This window comes from Amblyraja radiata, chromosome 8 (genome assembly GCF_010909765.2).
Source record: "Amblyraja radiata isolate CabotCenter1 chromosome 8, sAmbRad1.1.pri, whole genome shotgun sequence".
In the NCBI taxonomy this organism is placed as follows: Eukaryota; Metazoa; Chordata; class Chondrichthyes; order Rajiformes; family Rajidae; genus Amblyraja; species Amblyraja radiata.
In genome coordinates this window covers 20,542,364-20,562,712 of record NC_045963.1, presented here as the reverse complement: position 1 = coordinate 20,562,712, position 20,349 = coordinate 20,542,364, and the positions used below count along the sequence as shown (strand labels likewise).

The following is a 20,349-nucleotide window of genomic DNA, read 5'->3' as shown; positions in this document are numbered from 1 at the left end:
AAGAAGTGTGAGATAAGGATAGTAGAGGCACAAAATGTGAAGCCAGAGAAAGGAATATAGGTGGAAGGGGAAGGGAAAAGGGAGAAATGGGTACACATCTAGGTGGGGCACAGGGAAGAGAGTGGGAAAAAAGGGAAGGGGAGTTAAAATGGTTAACAAACAGGAGATCCAACAGGCCTTCGCAGAGGTTAAGCACGTGAAACAGTTGCTTTGCCTGGTCTTTGCTTGATCTCTCCGATGTAAAGTAGGCAACATTGGAAACACCAAATGCAATAGATGAGGTTAGTGGAGGTGCACATTAACTTTTGTCTCACCTGGAAGGAGTGCTTGGGACTCTGGTTGTATGTGTAAGAAGAGGTATAACATCTATGATTCCAGGGGAAAGTACCTGGGTAGGGGGTGGCTTGGGTGAAAAGGGATGTGTGAACCAAAGAGTTGCGGAGGAACAGTCTTTGCAGAAAGTGGAATGATGTGGAGATGAGAAAATGTAACCAGTGCAGGGATCACGGCGAAGGGCGTGGAAATGTCAGAGGATGATGTGTTGGATGTGGAGGCTGAAGGGGTTAAAGGTAGGGACCAGTGGTCGCTACCTTGTTCCACCTGGGGGGAGGGGGAGCAAGAGCAGAACTGTGGGACACAGAGGAGGCATAGTTGAGACAGAGATCCATCTGCACAGCAGGGGAAAAACAACATTTACGAAACAAAGGGTATCTCAGATGTCCTAGAATATAAAGCCTCTTCTTGGGAGCAGTTGTGACGGACTTGGACAAATTAAGATTAGGAGATGGCGTTTAGTTTAGAGATATAGTGTGGAAACAGACCCTTCGTCCCACTGAGTCTGCACCGGCCAGCGATCCCTGCCCATTAACACTATCTACGCACACTAGGAACAATTTTTACATATATGCCAAGCCAATTTACCTACGATCCTGTACGTCTGGAGTGTGGGAGGAAACCAAAGTTCTCGGAGAAAACCCACACTGGCCACGGGGAGAACGTAGAAACTCCATACAGACAGCAAGGGGGTTAAGACGGAATCAAGACATTTGGAGATGAGTTCTGTGGTGCAAGATCAGGCAGAAACAATGGATCTGCCAGAGAAGTTCTGTTTGTGAATTTTGGAATGGCGACAGAAGCAGGCAATACAGCGTGTGCTACAGAAGTATAAGGTTGGAGACTGTGGCGAGATGATCACCAGAGGTAATGAGATCGGTAATGGTCTGGGAGATGATCGGCTGGTGTTTGTGGGATCATGGTCAAGGGGTAGGTAGGAGCACCTGGAAAAGTCGATACAGTAGATGAGGTTGGAGGAGGTGAAAGTGAACCTCCTCGACAGTCTTTTCAGGTGAGCAGAGGTTTACTTGCACCTCCTCTAACCTCATCTACTGTATCTGCTGTTCCAGGTGTCAACTCCGTACATTGGCGAAACCAAGCGCAGGCTCGGCGATCGCTTCACTGAACACCTCGGCTCAGTGGGCCTTAATCTACCTGATCCCCCGGTTGCTCAGCACTTTATCTCCCCCTCCCATTCCCAATCTGACCTTTCTGTCCTGGCACTCCTCCATTGTCAGAGTTAGGCCCAGCGCAAATTGGAGGAACAGCACCTCATATTTCGCTTGGGTAGCTTACACTCCAGTGGTATGAACATTGATTTCTCTAACTTCAAAAAGACAATAGGTGCAGTAGGCCATTCGGCCCTTCGAGCCAGCACCGCCATTCAATGTGATCATGGCTGATCATCCACCATCAGTACCCAGTTCCTGCCTTCTCCCCATATCCCCTGACTCCACTATCTTTAAGAGCTCTATCTAAATCTCTCTTGAAAGCATCCAGAGAAATGGCCTCTACTGCCTTCTGAGGCAGAGAATTCCACAGATTCACAACCCTCTGTGTTAAAAAGTTTTTCCACATCTCCATTCTAAATGGCTTACCCCTTATTATCAAAGTGTGGCCTCTGGTTCTGGACTCCCCCAACATCAGGAACGTGTTTCCTGCCTCTAGCGAGTCCAAACCCTTAATAATCTTATATATTTCAAAAAGATATCCTCTCATCCTAAATTCCAAAGTACACAAACCCAGCCTCTCCATTCTATCAGCATATGACAATCCCGCCATCCCGGGAATTAACTTTGTGAACCTACGCTGCACTCCCTCAATAACACGAACGTTTCCTCAAATGTGGAGACCAAAACTGCACACAATACTCCAAGTGTGGTCTCACTAGGGCCCTGTACAACTGCAGAAGGACCTCTTTGCTCCTATACTCAACTCCTCGTGTTATGAAGGCCAACATGCCATTCGCTTTCTTCACTGCCTGCTGTACCTGCATACTTACTTTCAGTGTTCAAAAGGGAACTGCAGATGCTGGAATATCGAAGGTACACAAAATTGCTGGAGGAACTCAGCGGGTGCAGCAGCATCTATGGAGCGAGTTGCACAAGGACCCCCCCCCCCCCCCCCCCCAGATCTCGTTGTATAGCCCTTGAGGGAAATAGAGTGAAATAGCCCTTGCTTTACCTCTCTCTACATCCCCTCCCCCTTCCCAGTGCTCCCACCAGTCGTTACAGTCTCTGAATACATTCTATCTCTCTCCCGCCCACTCCCCTGACATCAGTCTGAAGAAGGGTCTCGACCCGAACCGTCACCCATTCTTTCTCTCCAGAGATGCTGCCTGTCCCGCTGAGTTACTCCAGCATTTTGTCTATCCTCTAGTGTATGAATCCTGACTTGCATCCCCCTCACATCCGCACTCATTGGTCAGCAACATTTGCAGTCTGGAATCTACTGCTTCAAAACATTCTTTAACATTTTCAAATCCATCTGATGATTTGAGTCGTCCTATTTTTGATAATTCCTCCAGTCCTAGATCACGTAACGATTTCTGTGCCTCTCCAGGTAAATTCTATCATTTGATGCCTCGGCAACTTATTAAATCTCTCCACTTTATCTTCCTTTAAGACAATCCTTAAAATGTAACTTTTTGGCCATATGTTGATCAGCACATTTTACTATTTTGAGGAATTCTTGTAAATAATAAAACTTCTGGGCCGAACATTTCTCATCCGAATTCGTTAGATGAATCCCAAGTAGTGTAAAACACAGATACCTCTAGTATCTTTGGTGTAAAGTAGAAATCGGGGGTCAGATGGGCTCTCAGATGCCAGCGCAATGGTCAAGAGATTGTGAGTGGAAGAAGGCAATCAAAACAATAGTGCTGGGTTTATAGGGATCAGAGCGGTTGGAATGTCAAATGAAATGCATGAAGCGGCCGTAATACTTAAATACAAAAATCTCCGCCACACGGTGTCACCCACGAGACAGCTTTTCAGCAGTTGGCAACATTGCTCGCCTCTACAATCGCAAAATATAATAATCTGAGTTGCAGACGACATACATTCCTTGGGGAAGAAAGTGCATTCGTTTCATAATATTTTACTGTCTAAATGTATCAATATGGTTGAAAGAATGCACTTTTTTGGCGTGAATGCACCCAACCACGTCGGCTCACATAGTTAGCTGAACAAACTCCCCATTGATTACTCTAAAACAATGCGTGCAATGAAAAAATATATATAATCGCATTAAAGGAAAGGTTAAACTGTTGCAGGCCAGCTTTGAATCGACGCTGGCTGGGCGTGTTTTCGCTGTGTGACCATTAAGAAGGAACGACATCTCAGCCCTGCAGCAGCTCGCATTCCTGGCATTCCACCTTTCTGATGTCACGAGGCGTAGATTTTTCCCCCCCAAACCCACAAACTCTGACCATGTTATTCCATCGAAAATAGTCTCGCTTGCAAAGTGGGGTGGGGGGGGAAAGAAAGAGGAGAAAGGGAGAGGCGAGGAAAGGGACGGAGAGATCGGACGAGCTGGAAGCGGGAAGGGGAGCGCTGCCCCGGCGGCCGAGCTCTCTCCCCCCCCCCTCCCACCCTCACCCTACCCCGGGTGAAAGTAGTTGTCGAGAGCGCTGACTGAGCCGCGCTCCCGGGACAACGCCAGGCGAGCGGCTTCCCCGGGCCAGTGCACGCACAGCGTGGATCCCTTGTCCGGGACGGTGCTACCGGCCCCGTGCCCACTTTTGGAAACTCCTCTCCTTTAAAAAAAACAACAATATATATACACAAGGAAAGGAAACACACATTTTGGAAAGTCCTTTGGAGGGAGCGCACGCGCTGCTTGTGGATTTAATGGACTGGCCGGACTCAATAATAAAGGACACGTAAACAGGTAAGAGGGCACTCTCGCAGCTTGTCTCTTTTAATTAGAATAGGTGTGGGTGGGGGAAGGTAAAGAAGAAGGTGAGAAGTGAGCCTTTGCTTGATCCCTATGCACTCGTCTCTGAGTGTTTTATAAGAGGCAGTCAGTCAGACTCAAAGATCTTTGGTCAGACTTGCCTCCCTCTGCGGCTCCACTGCCAGCGGTCCCCGGCTGCTTGATCTTTCCTGCACTTCCCTTGTTTTAGGCTTTCGGGATGGGGAGCTATCAGACCAAGACGTCGCAGCCTTCTATTCTAACGTGTGTCTGTTCAACTTTGTGAAGTGCTTGGACTGGGAAGGTGCCTGCTTTGGCCCGTGCTTTGTTGCAACGTGTTTAAAGAGACCTTCTCGATGGGGAATCTTGGTAGTGGAATAAAGGACAGGATGCTGTGCAGTCAGAGACAATTTCCTTTAATCGTTACCTTAGTGGCAAAGGTGTTTACTTGAACATGTTAAATAGTTGAACATTTTTAAAATTTAAAACCAGAACACAAATGAACATGACTGCTTAGGCCCCCAAGATTGTGAATAAACAATCAAAGGAGTTAGCTTGCCGGATGAATTAGATGATATCACAAAGCAAAACTTGAAACGATAGTATAAAATATAGTTCTAGTAAGTTGCACAAACTCTCCAAATTCAGTCTGTTTCGCTGAAGAAAGATTCAGTTTGAAATGTTTATAATTTGACTTCCCGTGCCTTGGTTTTTCCAATAGAAGTATTGAAACAAAGGATATTGTTGACTTTGGGATGACTGCCTCTTAGGACACAAACAGCATTTTCACAATATTTTTTGAAAACATCATAGATATAATCATTATATAAACGTTAAATATCTGGAATAAAACATTCATCCACAGTGTTTCCATTAATGTCACATTATGCTTACATTTTATTCAATTTGTTAATTTCATAAACATCCTTGTGCTTGCTAAAACTTTTAAAAGGGATATGTGGCATTCATCACATTTGGTCACAGTGTAAGCAATCTGATCTGAATTACTACTTATGTTCTGATCCACTCTGTGTAGTAATTAACTGTAATGGAAATGCAATTTGAAACATATGACCTGTGGGCATGTCTGGGTTCAAATTCTGAGGTAATGTGTGATACAAGCACGAGATTAAATTAACCTTAGGTTAATGCTGTCACATTTTCAAAGGTGGTCCACCGGTTGCAGAAATCATTGACTTGGAAGATGGCACCTGAGTTATTTGAAAGTTAGAAATTTGGGAGAAATAAGATCAAACACAATGGACAATCCATTTGTTGCTTGCACATTAGAATAATGTTTTGTACATAAGATCTGTTATCACAGGCACTTTTACCAAAAATCTATGAAACAGGACATTTTTCAAGAGTCAAGAGTGTTTTTATTGTCATATGTCCCGGACGGGACAATGACATTCTTACTTGCTGCAGCACAACAGAATATGTGAATATGTAAACATTGTATATAACGGGGCGAAAAAAGTTCAATAAATAACAAATATAGTACAAATAACAAATAATAATATAGTCTTTTGCAGTTCAGAGCTCATAGCTTATTCGTTGTGTTTAATAGCCTGATGGCTGTGGGGAATTAGTTGGCTATTAAACACAACGAATAAGTTATGCACTTTTTTATGCACTTATAAATTTAATGCACTTTGCAATCATAAGATCATGGGAGAAATAGATCGGGTAAGATGCACAGAGTCTCTCGCCCAGAGAAGGGGATTCGAGGACCAGAGGACATAGGTTTAAGATGAAGGGGAAAATATTTAATAGGAATCTGAGGGTGGTGGGTGTATGGAACAAGCTGCCAGAGGAGGTAGTTGGGGCTAGGACTATCCCAAAGTTTAAGAAATAGTTAGACAGGTACATGGATAGTACAAATTTGGAGGGAAATGGACCAAGCACAGGCAGATGGGACTAGTGTAGCTGGGGCATGTTGGCCGGTGTGGGCAAGTTGGGCCGAAGGGCCTGTTCCCACAATGTATCACTATGACTCTGACTTCAAGATGACTTTGTATTTTGATAGCTTCATTATCTATCTGAGTGTTATCTTTTTCATCTTTTTCATATTCACAATAAACAAGTCAACATCTTGGGTATTACAGGAACAAAAAGAGGTCAAAGGCTATGTATTCTGAGGCGAGAAACCTGACTCCTTATTTTCCTCAAAGCCTTTACACTATCGACAATGCATGATGATTATCCAATGTTCAGTTCCATTAACAACTCCTCAGTAAATGGAACAGACTCTGTGTGCTTCAAGAACTAGGCAGAATTCAGTTATTATGGGTTAATAAATGGCAATGAAATTTATACCATTAGTGTTACAAGACCACTGCCACCAAGATAGAGGCTAACCATGTAATATTGGCAATAAATGCTTCACCATTGTCGGACGACCATTGACCAATAACTTGATAGGATCAGTTCCATAAATGCTATGATTGCAGGAGCAAGTCGGAGGCATGGTATCTAGTAGCAAGTGATGCACCAAATATTTTTTTTCTGCCATTGAAAAGGGCACAGTTCAGGAGTGCTGTGGTTTTCTCTGAATGAGTGCAGTTGCAGCTCACTGTTTCACCACCCTGCTCTGTGTATATTGAGTAAAAATTTCATGGCATTTTTTTTACCTGCATTGCTCTGACAGCACCTCCCAACCCATGACCTCTACCAAGAAGGACAAGTACAGTAGTGCAATGGGGACACCACCTAGGAAACACACCCCTTGAAATAACACACTTAGCATAGAAATGAGATAAAAGGCAGGTAATTCAGCACCCCTGGTATTTTAGTTGTGCCAGATGACCATTTTTTTAGACTATTGGGTGTTTCTCATATTAATACTCCCAGACACTTTAATTTCACATTTCTTACATGTTTCACAAGAGTATAATAAAATTTCAAGTAAAGCTGGTGAGCTTAAAAGGAGCAGGAAGTAAAGAAGTAGCCCTGACCTTGGCTCTGGCTACAAACATACACATGTATATGACCCCTTACTGTTTGATCCCAGCCCTGGCTCCAGACACACAGCCAGCCTGCAGTCTAGACTGACTCTGGCCACACACCCTGCTTGTACTCTGGCCCCCAGCTCACATCTGGATTGATGAGTAAACCAGATGCTGATCGTTCAGGATTGCTGAACAATTGGATTCTGGATTATTGGAGTTTTCCAAATCCTGGGATTCCTTGCATGACAGCACGGCAGGCTAAGAGGACTGCAGCAACTCAAGAAGTCGTTTTGCCATGATTTCATCAAGCAATCGGGGATGGGCGATGAATGCTGGCCTTGTCAAGGATGCCTGCCTTCTGTAATTAAAAATAGTCAGGCTTGAGGAATGCACTGCATCAACTGGGAAGGCAGCACAAAAGGCCTCAAAAAGCTCTACTCCATTCAGAACAGAGCACCTGCTTGATTAATAATTCATTCACCCCCATAACCATTAATTGCCTTCCTAATAGGCTTAGCATGCCTTCAGTAGGCATGCCTACCATCTTGCAAAATACCCTGTATTTACTCATGCAGGTCACCCCATCAGTCCCTCCTAAACCCAGGACCTGTGTAGGAAGGAACTGCAGATGCTGGTTTAATCCGAAGATAGACACAAAATACTGGAGGATACTCAGCAGGACAGGCAGCATCTCTGGATAGGAGGAATGGGTGACGTTTCAGGTCAAGATCCTCCTTCAGACTGTCAGGGGAGGGAGATACTGAGATAAGGAAGCGTAAGGTGTGAAAACGAGACAAATCTGATGGAGATCAAGGAAAATGTAGAATAGATCATTGTTGGCTAGGAGAAGGCAACAACAAAGAAAACAGAGATAAAACGTAATTGAGAACAGTCAGACTGGTCGGAGAACTGAGCAATGAGGAGGGGGGGGGGGGATGGGGAGCAAGGTTTACTTGAAGTTAGAGAAGTCAATATTCATACCACTGGGGTATAAACTGTCCAAGTAAAATATGAGAAGTGGCCTCTGACAATGGACACTTGTACCACTCGTGAAGCAGCATCAGCAGGTTCCCTTCCAGTTCACTGATGATTCTGACATAAAAATGTATTACTATGTATAAATCCTACCCCAAAATGCCAGAGACTGCAGCAATTCAAGACAGCAGTTCACAGTGTCCACCACAAGGGCACTTCGGGGTGGGTAATTAACCCTGACTGTGCCAGAGCCTTAACATTCCATGCAAAAATGGATCTGTTCTGGTTTTAAACTTCAACAGGACACCTTCATGTTTTCTTGGATTGCCTGTCCTGGAGTGCCTCCAATCCAGGAAGCCTGTGGGCCTGCGACCCAATGTCCCACTCCTCTGCCAATCACTTCTGTGTCCTGTGGGGGGCATCTCCTGCAGACGACCTTGAAGGCACTGGACGTAGTACCCTCTCCTACCGGGCGGTCCACTTGCCTCCATCACCACCAGCGGCTCCCTCCTCCACTCTTCGTGGCTTCCCAGCTCCCTCCTCTGGTCTTCGTGGCTTCCCAGCTACTGTTGCACGTGGCCGTTGGTCTTCGTTCTTAGGGGCCGGCGGGTCTTTGTTCTCAGAAAGAATTGCAGATGCTGGTTTAAACTGAAGATGGACACAAAATGCTGGAGTATTTCAGCTGGACAGGCAGCATCTCTGAGAAGGATGGATGATGTTTTGGGTCAAGACCCTTCTTCAGAGTCTGAAGAAAGGTCCTGACCCGAAACATCGCCCATTCCTTCGATCCAGAGATGCTGCCTGTCCCGCTGAGTTACTCCAGCATTTTGTGTCTATCTTAGGGTTTTTGTTCTCGTTGGCTGGCGAATCTGTCCTTGTTCCTTATGCGGTCTTTGTCTGTACTTGTCCGGCCTGTCCTCGTTCTCGGCGGTCACTTCGGCTGCCGGGCTCATTCTTGTCTGTGTCGACTGTGGGCTGGGTCTGCGCCAGCGCGGCTGTACGGTGCTCGCCGGTGACCCACCCCAAAGACGTGTGGGTTTGTAGGTGAATCAACCTCTGTAAATTGCCCCTATGTGTAGGGAGTGGATGAGAAAGTGGGATAACACAGAACTAGTGTGAATGGGTGATAAAGCTCCTTTTCATCATTTTATATTATCCTAAATTGGGTTAACTGTCAATGAATTCCATAATGTTGTCACTGTTATGTAACAAATCGTGACCACCATATACACCACAATCACCTCCAACCAGCAGGGTGATAAAGACCAGATTGTCAATTTGGATGTTTCTTTTAACATTGTTTTTATTTTCATCTACCTAACCGTATGCTTGCAAATGAGGCTAAAAGCACAATCTGTTCCTATGCCATTACTAATGTCCTTATAATCAGCTATCAATGGCTTCAGAGACCACCACTTGGGAATCTCCTGTCAGATTATTCCTCTCTCCTACTGTGATGAGGAGATATGTGATATAAGCTCATCACCTCCTGCTCAGTGCAGATCAGATTTGGAGTCTCAGGCGTTTAGCCATCAGCAACAATAGCCCTGTGAAAGCACACTTGCTTCTGGGTTGGATGGTATGCACATGTAACATAGACTCTGACTTCAGTGCTGTGTCATGAAGGAGCTGCAGTGCCCCAATTTCTTTTTTTTAATGAATATCAAACCAATGCTTAGTCTGTCCTATCAAGCAGATGTAAAAGATCTTAAGTACAAAATTTGGCAGTTAAACATCAGGATGCACCAACAGCGCAAAGCACAATATAGTTGCATGTTCTTGCTTATGGGACTCGGGTAATGTTAAGCAGCTCCATTTTTAAAAAATTGTACCATAGTTACCGTAAAATGAGATGTGCACTCTTTGGAGGTGAAGATACTCCCACAAATAACTTGTTACTGCTCTTGATATACATGATATACAGTTTTGTTTAAATTTTTTACGTTTTGTTTTGGAGTACAGGGAAATACTGTTTTGGTGTCTACTTACACTAAACAGTTTACTTTGCATTATAATGCCATCATGTTTTGTCCATATCAGGTGCAATAGACCCGCGGCCTTTTTTAAAGAAAGAGCCTTTATGTAGCCCCCTTTCGTGACCTCGAAATGTCCCAGAGAACTACATGGCCTACAGAGTACTTCTGAAGTGTAGTCATTGTTGTTTTGCAGGAAGTGTGGGAGGCGGTTTGTGCATGACAACATTCCACAAACAGTAGAGTGATAGTGAGCAGATAAAACTGGCACCAGAAAGGAGCCAGCGTTTAATATGCAACTGACTTGGGCACATAGTTCCAGCTTTGTATTGACATTACTTTTGGCTCATTGTAAGGAAGTGTTGGTGAAATAAGGAGCAACATTCTGCAGAGCTCCTGGTGATCACGGGTGACCAAGCCATTCGCAGATCAGATTCCTTCAATCAATAATTACTGCATAATGTGCTAAAGAGTGAACAAAGTGTGGACACAGACCAGCACTTCCCTAAATTGTGTCTAGGTTTGTTGCAACCAAGCTGTGCACCATTATATTTGTTAATTTGTGCTATTCTCCATGGTCGATATAAACAATCTGATTTAAAAAAAATATATATATATATAGGATAGGAATGTTCGTTTCCTTTATATGTTTTGGCAGACAAAATTGCTTGGCTTAAGTTCAGTTTTCCAGGCGACTGCGCTGAGAGTTGATTGTAGCGGAAACCTGGCTCTCCTATAAGTTCATGCAGAACCTGACATGGATTCAGAGCGTTTTCAAACTGCAAATATGTCGCAAAGGATCAGGCTGTTTCCAGGGAAGGTATGAGCAAAGAAACAGAAAATGGCAGTTCACACAGAGAAAGGAGACCCTTGCTCAATTCTGACCGAAGGTGTACTGTGTGTGCAGTTGACCCACATCTCAAAGACGGGGTTGTTAATGGGCCTGTCCCACTTAGGCGATTTTTTAAGCAACTACAGGCGACTAGTTTGTCGCCACATGTTCGCCGGTGGTCGCCGGGAGTAGTCTCCTCAGTCGCGCAAAACGTTGTAGTGTCTTTCTGGTCGCCGCTAAATTTTCAACATGTTGAACATTTTTCGGCGACAATGAGTTTGACGTCAATGAGCGTAGCTTGACTTCTCCTGACGTAGGTGCTGTTCTATGTTGTCGCCAGGATGATGTAGGTTGTCGCCGGTTTTTCGGTGACCTGTTACGACTATGACAGTCGTCGGCAGTTGCCTAAAAAATCGCCAAGTGGGACAGGCCCATAAGTTAATTGGGCACTGTAACTTTCCAATAGTGTGTGGGTAAGTGGTAGAATCTGGAGGGAGTAGATGGAAATATGAGGATAATAAAATGGGATTAGTATAAATGGGTGGCCTATAGTCAGTGCAGACTCAGTAGGCCGAAGAGTGTTTTTGAGTTGCATGACTCTCATAGGCACAATTTTATTATGTTGGTCCACAATAAAGTTCAGTGGGTGCAGGTTAACTGAGAGCTCTGAGCCCACATCATTACCCTGTGATCTTGTTTATTGTTGTAACGATTCTGAAATTCTATTCAACTATGTGAACAAATAACCTGTTTTAGCAATTTTTTTACCTTAAGATTGCAAATTCAAAAACTAACCAATGTTTTAAAATTATCACTGTTTTAGTTGAATGGAAATAAATCCAAAAATAAGTCATTTGGAAGAGAAACAATTACATTCAATACTTTATGTATTGTCTTCCTAATTGTATATTTTAAATTGAATTTGTTATTGAGATTATAAGTGAGTTTTATTACAATGAAATGATTTAAATCCCCAAAATTGAAGCTTCAGTTCATTAATTACTGCTGGGGTTGACATAAGAACACCGCAACTTTACAATTAAAATTTATACTTGGATATGAGCAGCTCTCACCTAAAATTGTGTAGGTGACTGGGAATGTGAAAATCCTGGATACCAACACTTCCCTTCTAAGTGCATATTTCCAATTTTAATGGAGGAGGTATGCAGAGTGGGCAGACACACTCATCAGACAGACTGGCAATTTCATTCAGATACACTAACCTTCCCTGCTTTCTGATTACTCCAGCTTTTGGATGTGACCTGGGGGCCTAACCGACTGACAGGTTAGCCAGCCAGCCTTTCATTTTTGCTGGCTTCAGCTGGAAATTAGTGAGTTAAAACAAAAGTGCTTATCACGTCCTGCCATTTAAATTGGACAGGAACTGATGGAAACCTGTTTCCCTGACTTTCCTCAAGTCCAATGTGATAAGAAAGGAAAACAGGCATATATTTGCTCTGCTTAACTCTCAGAGAAATGGTGTTGGCATGGATGGAAATTCGTTCCCGTTTTCATGTTTGTTATACACCATATGATATTGGCCGTGTGTTGTGCCACCCTTGTGAAAATTAATTTCATTAACTTTAGATAGCATGTTTGATGTCTTTGCCTACCAAATATATGAAGTCAGTGGAACTGAATGGATGTCTTGATCTGTTAGTTTATGATAGCAGCAGTTAAATCTGGTTCACAAATCAATTCTACATTTAATAACACAAAATGCTGGAGTAGTTCAGCGAGACAGGCAGCATCTCTGGAGAGGAATGGGTGACGTTTTGGGTCGAAACCCAGAAGATGGGTCTCGACCCGAAACGTCATTCCTTCTCTTCAGCGATGCTGCCTGTCTCGCTGAGTTACTCCAGCATTTTGTGTCTATCTCCGGTTTAAACCAGCATCTGCAGTTCTTTCCTATACATTAATAATATCCATTCTTAAATATTACTGTAACTTTTTTTTACTTGCCTTTGCCCTGCTTTTGCCTGCAGCATTGGCTGTTTGAAGAACATTTGTTCAATCAGCGCATCTCCTCAGTGCTCCACACAACCAGGTGCACCTTTGTAGACTAGACCCAGCATGAGTTGGAGATTAATGGTCACAGAATGCTCCACAGCATATCACACTTGTTTGGCGGTAACAAACAGCATGCATTTGTATCCCAATGGCAGCATCTACAATGTTAATCTCCGCAGATTGCTGAATTTGAAATTAATACAGAGCCTGCTTGTTTTAACAGGTATAAATAAACGCCAGCTGTTGCTACATTCAACACAAGCTTTGTTCACCATCTTAAGAGGGCCTCTAACAAGGCTGGTTCTGAATTGATATTTGAAGTTGGAACCTTTTCATTGTTGACTATCTGGAGGTGAGCATATGCTAGTTTGAGTTCTCACCGCCATACTTAAAGATTGATTGATATTGAGGTTTTGATTCATTTGGGAAGTCTACCTACTGGGATTACATGTTTTTTATAAGGGAGCTTTGAAGTACCATGTTAATTTGTATTGTTGTTTTTGCACATGCTGTTCTTGATATGTGAGCAGAACAATTGTGGATAATGGTGCTGGAGAGATTTTAGATAGAGGAGCCAACGCTCATAAAATCCTCAGTACTTTCAGCGATGTGCTCCGGATGATCTTGTGTGTTTTCATTTTCCATCTTTCAATACATTGAATAATGCAGATTCCCACTAATTGTGATCTTAAAAAAGTAGTCCAATGTAGATTGTGATCTTAAAAAAGTAGTCAAAGTAGTAACACTGGTGAAAATGTACAAGGTTTCAGAGTAAGTTGCAACCTACTTTGTCTTACCAATGATTAATGCCATAGCTTATGAACAGGAAATGTTTTGCTTCAGAGATGGCTCCAGAGAGGAAATCTATAGGATTTTTAAAATGAGTTATTTGATTGTCAAAAGAGAAATAACTTTTTCTGTTGAAATTTAAGTAAAGACTTGCTTTAATACACACTTTAAAATGTAAATCTTTTTATTTAATTACTTCATCTTTTACATTTTATTTGGTTAATATTTAACATGCTTAACATTGATTATTTGTTATTTTCATTTCTTTGATGCTGACTGTGGCAGTTCTACTTTGGATGGTAAGGAAGTAATATGACGGTCTAATATGATTTTTCTGGTGTACATGAGTGAATGCATTAGTAAATATACAATGTGAGACTGACTTGCCTGCCTTTGTGTATATAAAACACCAATGCACAGACAGTGCTTTTGTGTAGCAGAGATTTATGTGGGCATAATGTGTATGCTGTAACGATGACATTTGCATAAATGTTGCAGAAGTAACGTCGACCTCGCACAGAAAAATATAGGTGTTAATAGGAGAGTCGAAGGTTTACTTGAGCAGGAGTTAAAATATCTTTGCATGAATTGGTGTTGCAAAGCACTTCACTGAAGGTGCTTGTGGAATCTTCTTGGATGGACCAAATGTCTCCATGTGTTTCATTGAGGAGGAATCTGAAAGTTCTGATTCTGCCCTTGGTGTTCTCCTATGTTTTAGTATCGGATTGTCTGTCGAAGAACCCAAATGCCTAATGCATTCCCATCTCGCCCACGTCAGGCAGTAGGTCATCTGATTTGGGCCTACTACTTGCAGAAGCCATTCCCATTGCCAACAGTTGTCTTAAGTACTCCCACCATGGCACTAGGTTGTTGAGCCATTTGAGCTTCCAGATGTCCTTGGAATTAAGCGTGGTTGTTGTTTGTAATTGTACTAAGAATCTGGGAACTTCACCACTTAATGCATTGGATTTTTTGCATGTCGCGCAGGTAAGAATATTTCACTGTCCCCCGCAGATTCACAGTCCATTATGTAACAATATTTTGACATTGTCCGTCCCGTGTTTTAAAGTTTCCAAACTGAAGTACTATCCACCTATAATTGTCTGAGATACTAGCTTTTCATTTGTTGAAGGCACAAAGAACGGCAGGTGCTGGTTTACAAAAAAAAACCCACAGTGCTGGAGTAACTCAGCAGGTCCTGACCTGCATTTCTGGAGGATGTGGATAGGTGACTCAGTCTGAAGAAGGGGCTCCGATCCAAAACATCACCTCTCTGCGTTCTCCTGAGCTGCTGACTGACCCACTGTGTTACCTCAGCATTTTGTCTTTTTCTCATTTGTTGGATTGTCCAACGTTTGCAATCCACACATTATATTAAACAATTGCATGTAAGATAAAGTTTCATTTTAGTCTATTATAAAATTGACTAAATGGTCTAATATAAAGTTACATTTTAGTCTATTAGTTTGCAGTCCACGTATTATAATAAATAATTGCATGTAGGATAAAGTTACATTTTAGTCTGTTTAAAATCAGTGGTGTACTTTGTATTGACATTTAATTTATATACACATCTCTTCATTATCAGATTTTGAAGAGGACTGTTTAAAACTCAAGAATCTGTGCAATTGGATGAATTCCTTTTTTTTTTATTAGTTACCATTTCAGACAGCTATTTTGTGGAATATTTTGGTGGAAAAGTTCATTCACTGAACTATAATTATAGCCTTTATATGGTATCGATATGGTTTTGTGGAGAGTTACAATTCGTCTGAAAAGCCTCCAATTTACTGTGCGCTCGATGTAATGATAACAGAAACAACATTTGGAGAATAGTACTGTTAAGCCCTATCACTACTTTGAAGGTTAATCTGATGTTTGATTTGACATTGCTCTTAAAAAGAACAATTACTTGCTCTTTATCAGCTTATGCCCGCGTGTTGCATGCAAGCATGAACTGCTTCATTTTTTCGGGATTGCAAATTGAATTGAATACAATGCAATCAGAATTAAACATTCACATTCTGACCTGGAAGGAAGGAAGGTAATTGATGAAGCAGCTTCTTACAGCAACATGCTGGGAATGGGATGTTTGACCTCCAACTAGAACCATTTTCCTCTGCGCAAGTTGTGACTCAAACCAATGGTGGGTTTTCCCCAGCACTTTTATTGTTTAATTTTACCAGAGTTCTTTCCCAGCATTAAATATGTGAATGCTGCCTTTGTCAAAGGCAAATCATTCTCAGTTCAACCCTGGAATTCAGTTATTTTATCTATTTATGACCAAGGAGATCTGGCACCAGGTTTTACTGGCCAATAGCCAATCTAAGCACTAAGGTTATTGATGATTGAGTGCTATTTTTCCAGTTAACAACATCATCTTCATTACTATTGTGAATAAAGAACTGAGATGATAATTTGCAGGATTTAATTTGATCTGTTTTTGGTGGACAGGATGCACCTGGCTAATTTTCCGCATTATCTGAAAGATGACAATTTTGCAACAACATTGGAACAACTTGGCTGAAGCTGCTGGTTGTTCTGCAGCACAATTCTGAAGAACAATTGACATATCTAATGCCTTCAGCCATTTTGTGATAACATATAGATTGAATAGAATTTGCTGAAGACTGATGATGGGTGCTTAGGAGGAATAGTTCATTTATTTGCCTGCTTCAGTCGAACATGTTTGAAAAATGCACCAGTCTTGCCTTTGGCACTTGCACGCTGAACTGCATTATTTTGGGTGTAGATATGAGTGCTGTCTGCACAAAGTTTGTATGCTATTGTGGCCACGTGGGTTTTCTCTGGGTGCTCTGGTTTCTCTCACACTTCAAAGACGTACAGGTTTGCAGGTTAATGGCTTTAGTAAAATTGTAAATTGTCCCTGGTGTGTAGGATAATGCTAATCTATCGGCGTGATCGCTGGTCAGTGCAGACTCGGTAGGCCAAAGGGCTTGTTTCCACGCTGTATCTTTAAAGTCTAAATTGTTCTAATTGCATTCACCCAACTTGCTCTTGTATTCCTTCAGCTATCTTTTACATTCAAAAAGTTCTAACCTCAATTTTTGACACAGGCCTGAATCACTGACTCTACAAGTGGGTTCTTCAGTTCACAGGGAAGGGGCTTCATGTAAAGGTTTGCTTGGGTATAAAATAAAAAACTGACCAGAACCTGATCTGAGTACAGCTAATCTGGATCTGACCTGAGGCTGAGCAATTGTTCTGCTTTTGTTGCTCTCCTCGACCTGATGGTGGATCTGGTCAAGTTTGGATCAGGTAACCAGGATCTGTAATGAATAGGGAAATGGAAACCACTTCCTGTGCTACTTGCACAATCCTGGCTACTTTCACATCCCCCAGTACCGAGCCATTGTGCATCCTTTCAATAAAGAATCGGCCCAGTCTGATCTGAACTGAACCCAAGGGCAACATTTTTGATACCTGATCCAAACTCAACACTTCAGTGGAATTCTGGTGGGGTCGTGTCAGGTAACTAGTCTTTCACTCCAAAATGGCATGCTTGCATCTATGAGTTCAGGATTAAGTCAACCATCTGCGGTGGGCTTTGTAATTCAATACCTTAACTAGTCCAATTGAGAACACTCTTGTTTAATGGCTTGAGCAGCTAGTCAACAAAAATAAATTAAATTCCTTCATTTCCAATCGCCCTGCAAAGCAAATGTACAAATCGATAGAACGGCCATGCTTGATTGAACTGTGGGAAGTTTCCCAATGTATGGTGTAAACTTCAGCAATGTCTCCTCACACTAAGTATGGTCCCCAAATCTTAGCTATTTCACCTTAGCTTTAACATGCAGCATTGTGTAAATCAGGTGCATTGTTTTCAAGTGAACTTGCATTTTGTATCGGGCGTTCCTTAGGAACTTGGCTCCAATTCGTAAATGGGATTGTTGGATTGTCAGATGCCCATTTATTTGAGAAACCATTTTTGAAAAACACCAGGAATATAAATACGATCTGTTTTGCGAACCTTGGAATAGTTAATGTATGATTACACCTTGTGGCAAATTCTTGGGTTTCAGCCCTTGGTCTAACATGGTTTGTTGATTACATCTCTGTCCTTAAATTTTAGTTGATTGTAAAGTTAGCGCTGTTGATTCTAATTCACTAACTTTGGCTGGAAGTTCACTCAAAGACACACTTGACAGTTTTGTGCCTTGATAGATCAACATTTCTTAATCAGTATCTGGATAAAAAAGCAACATGTATACATGCTGAACGTAAAATAAAAACAGAAAATGCTTTATATACTCAGCAAGTCAGACTGCATCCATGGGAAGAGAGGCAGAGCTAACTTTCAGTGTGAAGACTCATCATCAGATACTGGGATTAGGCGGTGAGAATTGAACATGTTTGTTAGTTTTCCACTTACTGTGTCATTCACATACCAGGGCCTTAAGACCTGCATGGGCCAGAGAGAATTCCCATTAACTTACTGCAAAAGTTTTCCTTAAGTCATTCATTATCATGTTGGGGATCCCCAAACACTCTACAAAGCTATCGGTCTTTCATATGTGCTGACCTGAAAGTCATTGCATGGGAGATCCCCTACAACAAGAATACCAGTCAAGCCTGAAACACTCTGCTTTAACTTCAGATATGACAGCGGTGCCACAATTTCCATCATTTAACATTCCACTGAAATGACAAATGAAATAAGATCTTTGCAGTGGTGTTTTATATACTGTACCGCTCACTGGAAATTCAAATGCATTGTAGTAGGCTAAATATTACAAAGCCAAGAATTTGAAAACTAGTTTCCCAATTAGTTCAGATTAGTTTAATGATTTTTTTCTGATTCTAAGAACAGTGGAATTTATCAGAGAGTACATTTATGTTTGGACAGGCTTGGATAAACTTTATATTGTGGTGGTTTACTTATGGTGTTGAACAGATCAGGTTGTGCATTTTGTACATAAGCAGACTGCAAACTGAGGTGTAATTCTATCTCAGCAGGTAAATAAAACACAACCTATTTTCAGGAAAAAACAAAAACTTCTAGAGGAACTCAGCAGGCCAGACAGCGTCTGGGGAGGGATTGGACAGGTAATGCTCCCTGATCCGCTGAGTTTCTTTTGTGTTTCGCTCAAGATTCTAGCATCGGCCGTCTCCTGTATCTACAACCTATTGTGAGTTGTCCTCGGGGAATCACCATTTTATTACTCAATTGGGTATTACACTGTTGAATGTAAAAACAAGCTGTTCATCTCAAAAGCGATTCAAGGTTTTTGTTGTGTGAAGTTTCTGTTAGAATTTTTTAAATTCTGTGTAGTTGTAAATAGAATGAAAGGCTTCTTCAAAGTTGAGAGATCTGAAGATTAATATATGCAGTTAATCTGAAAACCTGTGTAGACCAACTGGCTGGAGTTTTTGTGGACACCTTCAACCTCTCATTTATGAAGTTTGAGGTTCCCACCTGCTTTAAGAGGGCATCAATAATACCGATGCCCAAGAAAAGTATGGTGACATGCCTCAATGAATATCGACCAGTAGCACTAACGTAGCACTAACGTTCATGATGATGAAGTGCTTTGAGAGGTTGGTTATGGCGCATATCAACTCCTACCTCAACATGAATCTCGACTCATTATAATTTGCCTACCGACATAACAAGTCAACGGATGGGATCTCACTGGGTCTCCACTTTGCACTGGACCACTTGGACAATAAAAACACATATGTCAGGCTGTTGTTTATAGACTAGAGCTCAGCGTCGCATCCTATCATCCCCTCCAAGCTGGTTATCAAGCTCACGGAACTGGGTCTCTGCACATCTTTCTGCAACTGGATCCGTGACTTCCCCATTAACAGACTAGTTGCTGTACGTACTGACAACCACACCGATAACCATCAGTACGGGAGCACCTCAAGGCTGTGTGCTCAACCCACTGCTCTACTCACTCTATACTCACGACTGTGTAGCCGGACACAGTGCGAACTCCATCTTCAAGTTCGCCGACGACACCTCTGCTGTTGAACGAATTACGGGTGGTGATGGGTCAGAGTATAGAAGTGAGAACGATCGACTGATGAAATGGTGCCAGCCCAACAACCTGGCTCTCAATGTCAGTAAGACTAAGGAACCAATTGTGGACTTTGGAAGAGGAAAGATGAGGACCAACAAACCTGTATATTGACGGGATGATGTTGGAGAGTCAAAAGCTTCAAATTCCTGCGTGTGCATATCTCTGAAGATCTTTCCTGGACCTATCAAGCTGATGAAATTATAAAAAGAGCTCATCAACGCTTCTACTTCCTGAGATGATTACATAGATTCAGTATGACAGAGAAGACTCTCTTGAACCTCTACAGGTGTACAGTAGAGAGCATATTGACTGGTTGCATTGCAGCCTGGTTCAGCAACTTTAATGCCCAGGTGCGATGAAGACTGCAAAAAGTGGTGAACCCTGCCCAGTCCATCACGGGTACCGACCTCCCTACTGTTGAAGGGATTTACAGGTCGCTGCATCATCAGAGATGCACACCACCCTGGGCACACACACATTTCACTCTTGCCATCGGGAGGAAGATATGGGAGCCTGAAAAT

The 20,349-nt window shown here is 42.4% G+C and overlaps 1 protein-coding gene across 4 annotated transcripts in view; it reads left to right on the top strand.

Moving 5' to 3' along the window:
• The first annotated feature begins 3,659 nt into the window (after nucleotides 1–3,659).
• ptpn14 (protein tyrosine phosphatase non-receptor type 14) overlaps nucleotides 3,660–20,349 on the top strand; it is a 191,240-nt gene continuing 174,550 nt past the window's right edge. For 2 of the 4 annotated variants that reach the window (XM_033025347.1, XM_033025348.1), the window contains exons 1-2: nucleotides 3,660–4,224; nucleotides 13,213–13,341. The gene's annotated coding sequence lies outside the window, so the exon portion shown is untranslated. The remainder of the gene's footprint in view (nucleotides 4,225–13,212; nucleotides 13,342–20,349) is intronic. The other 2 variants (XM_033025349.1, XM_033025350.1) reach the window with 1 other exon arrangement.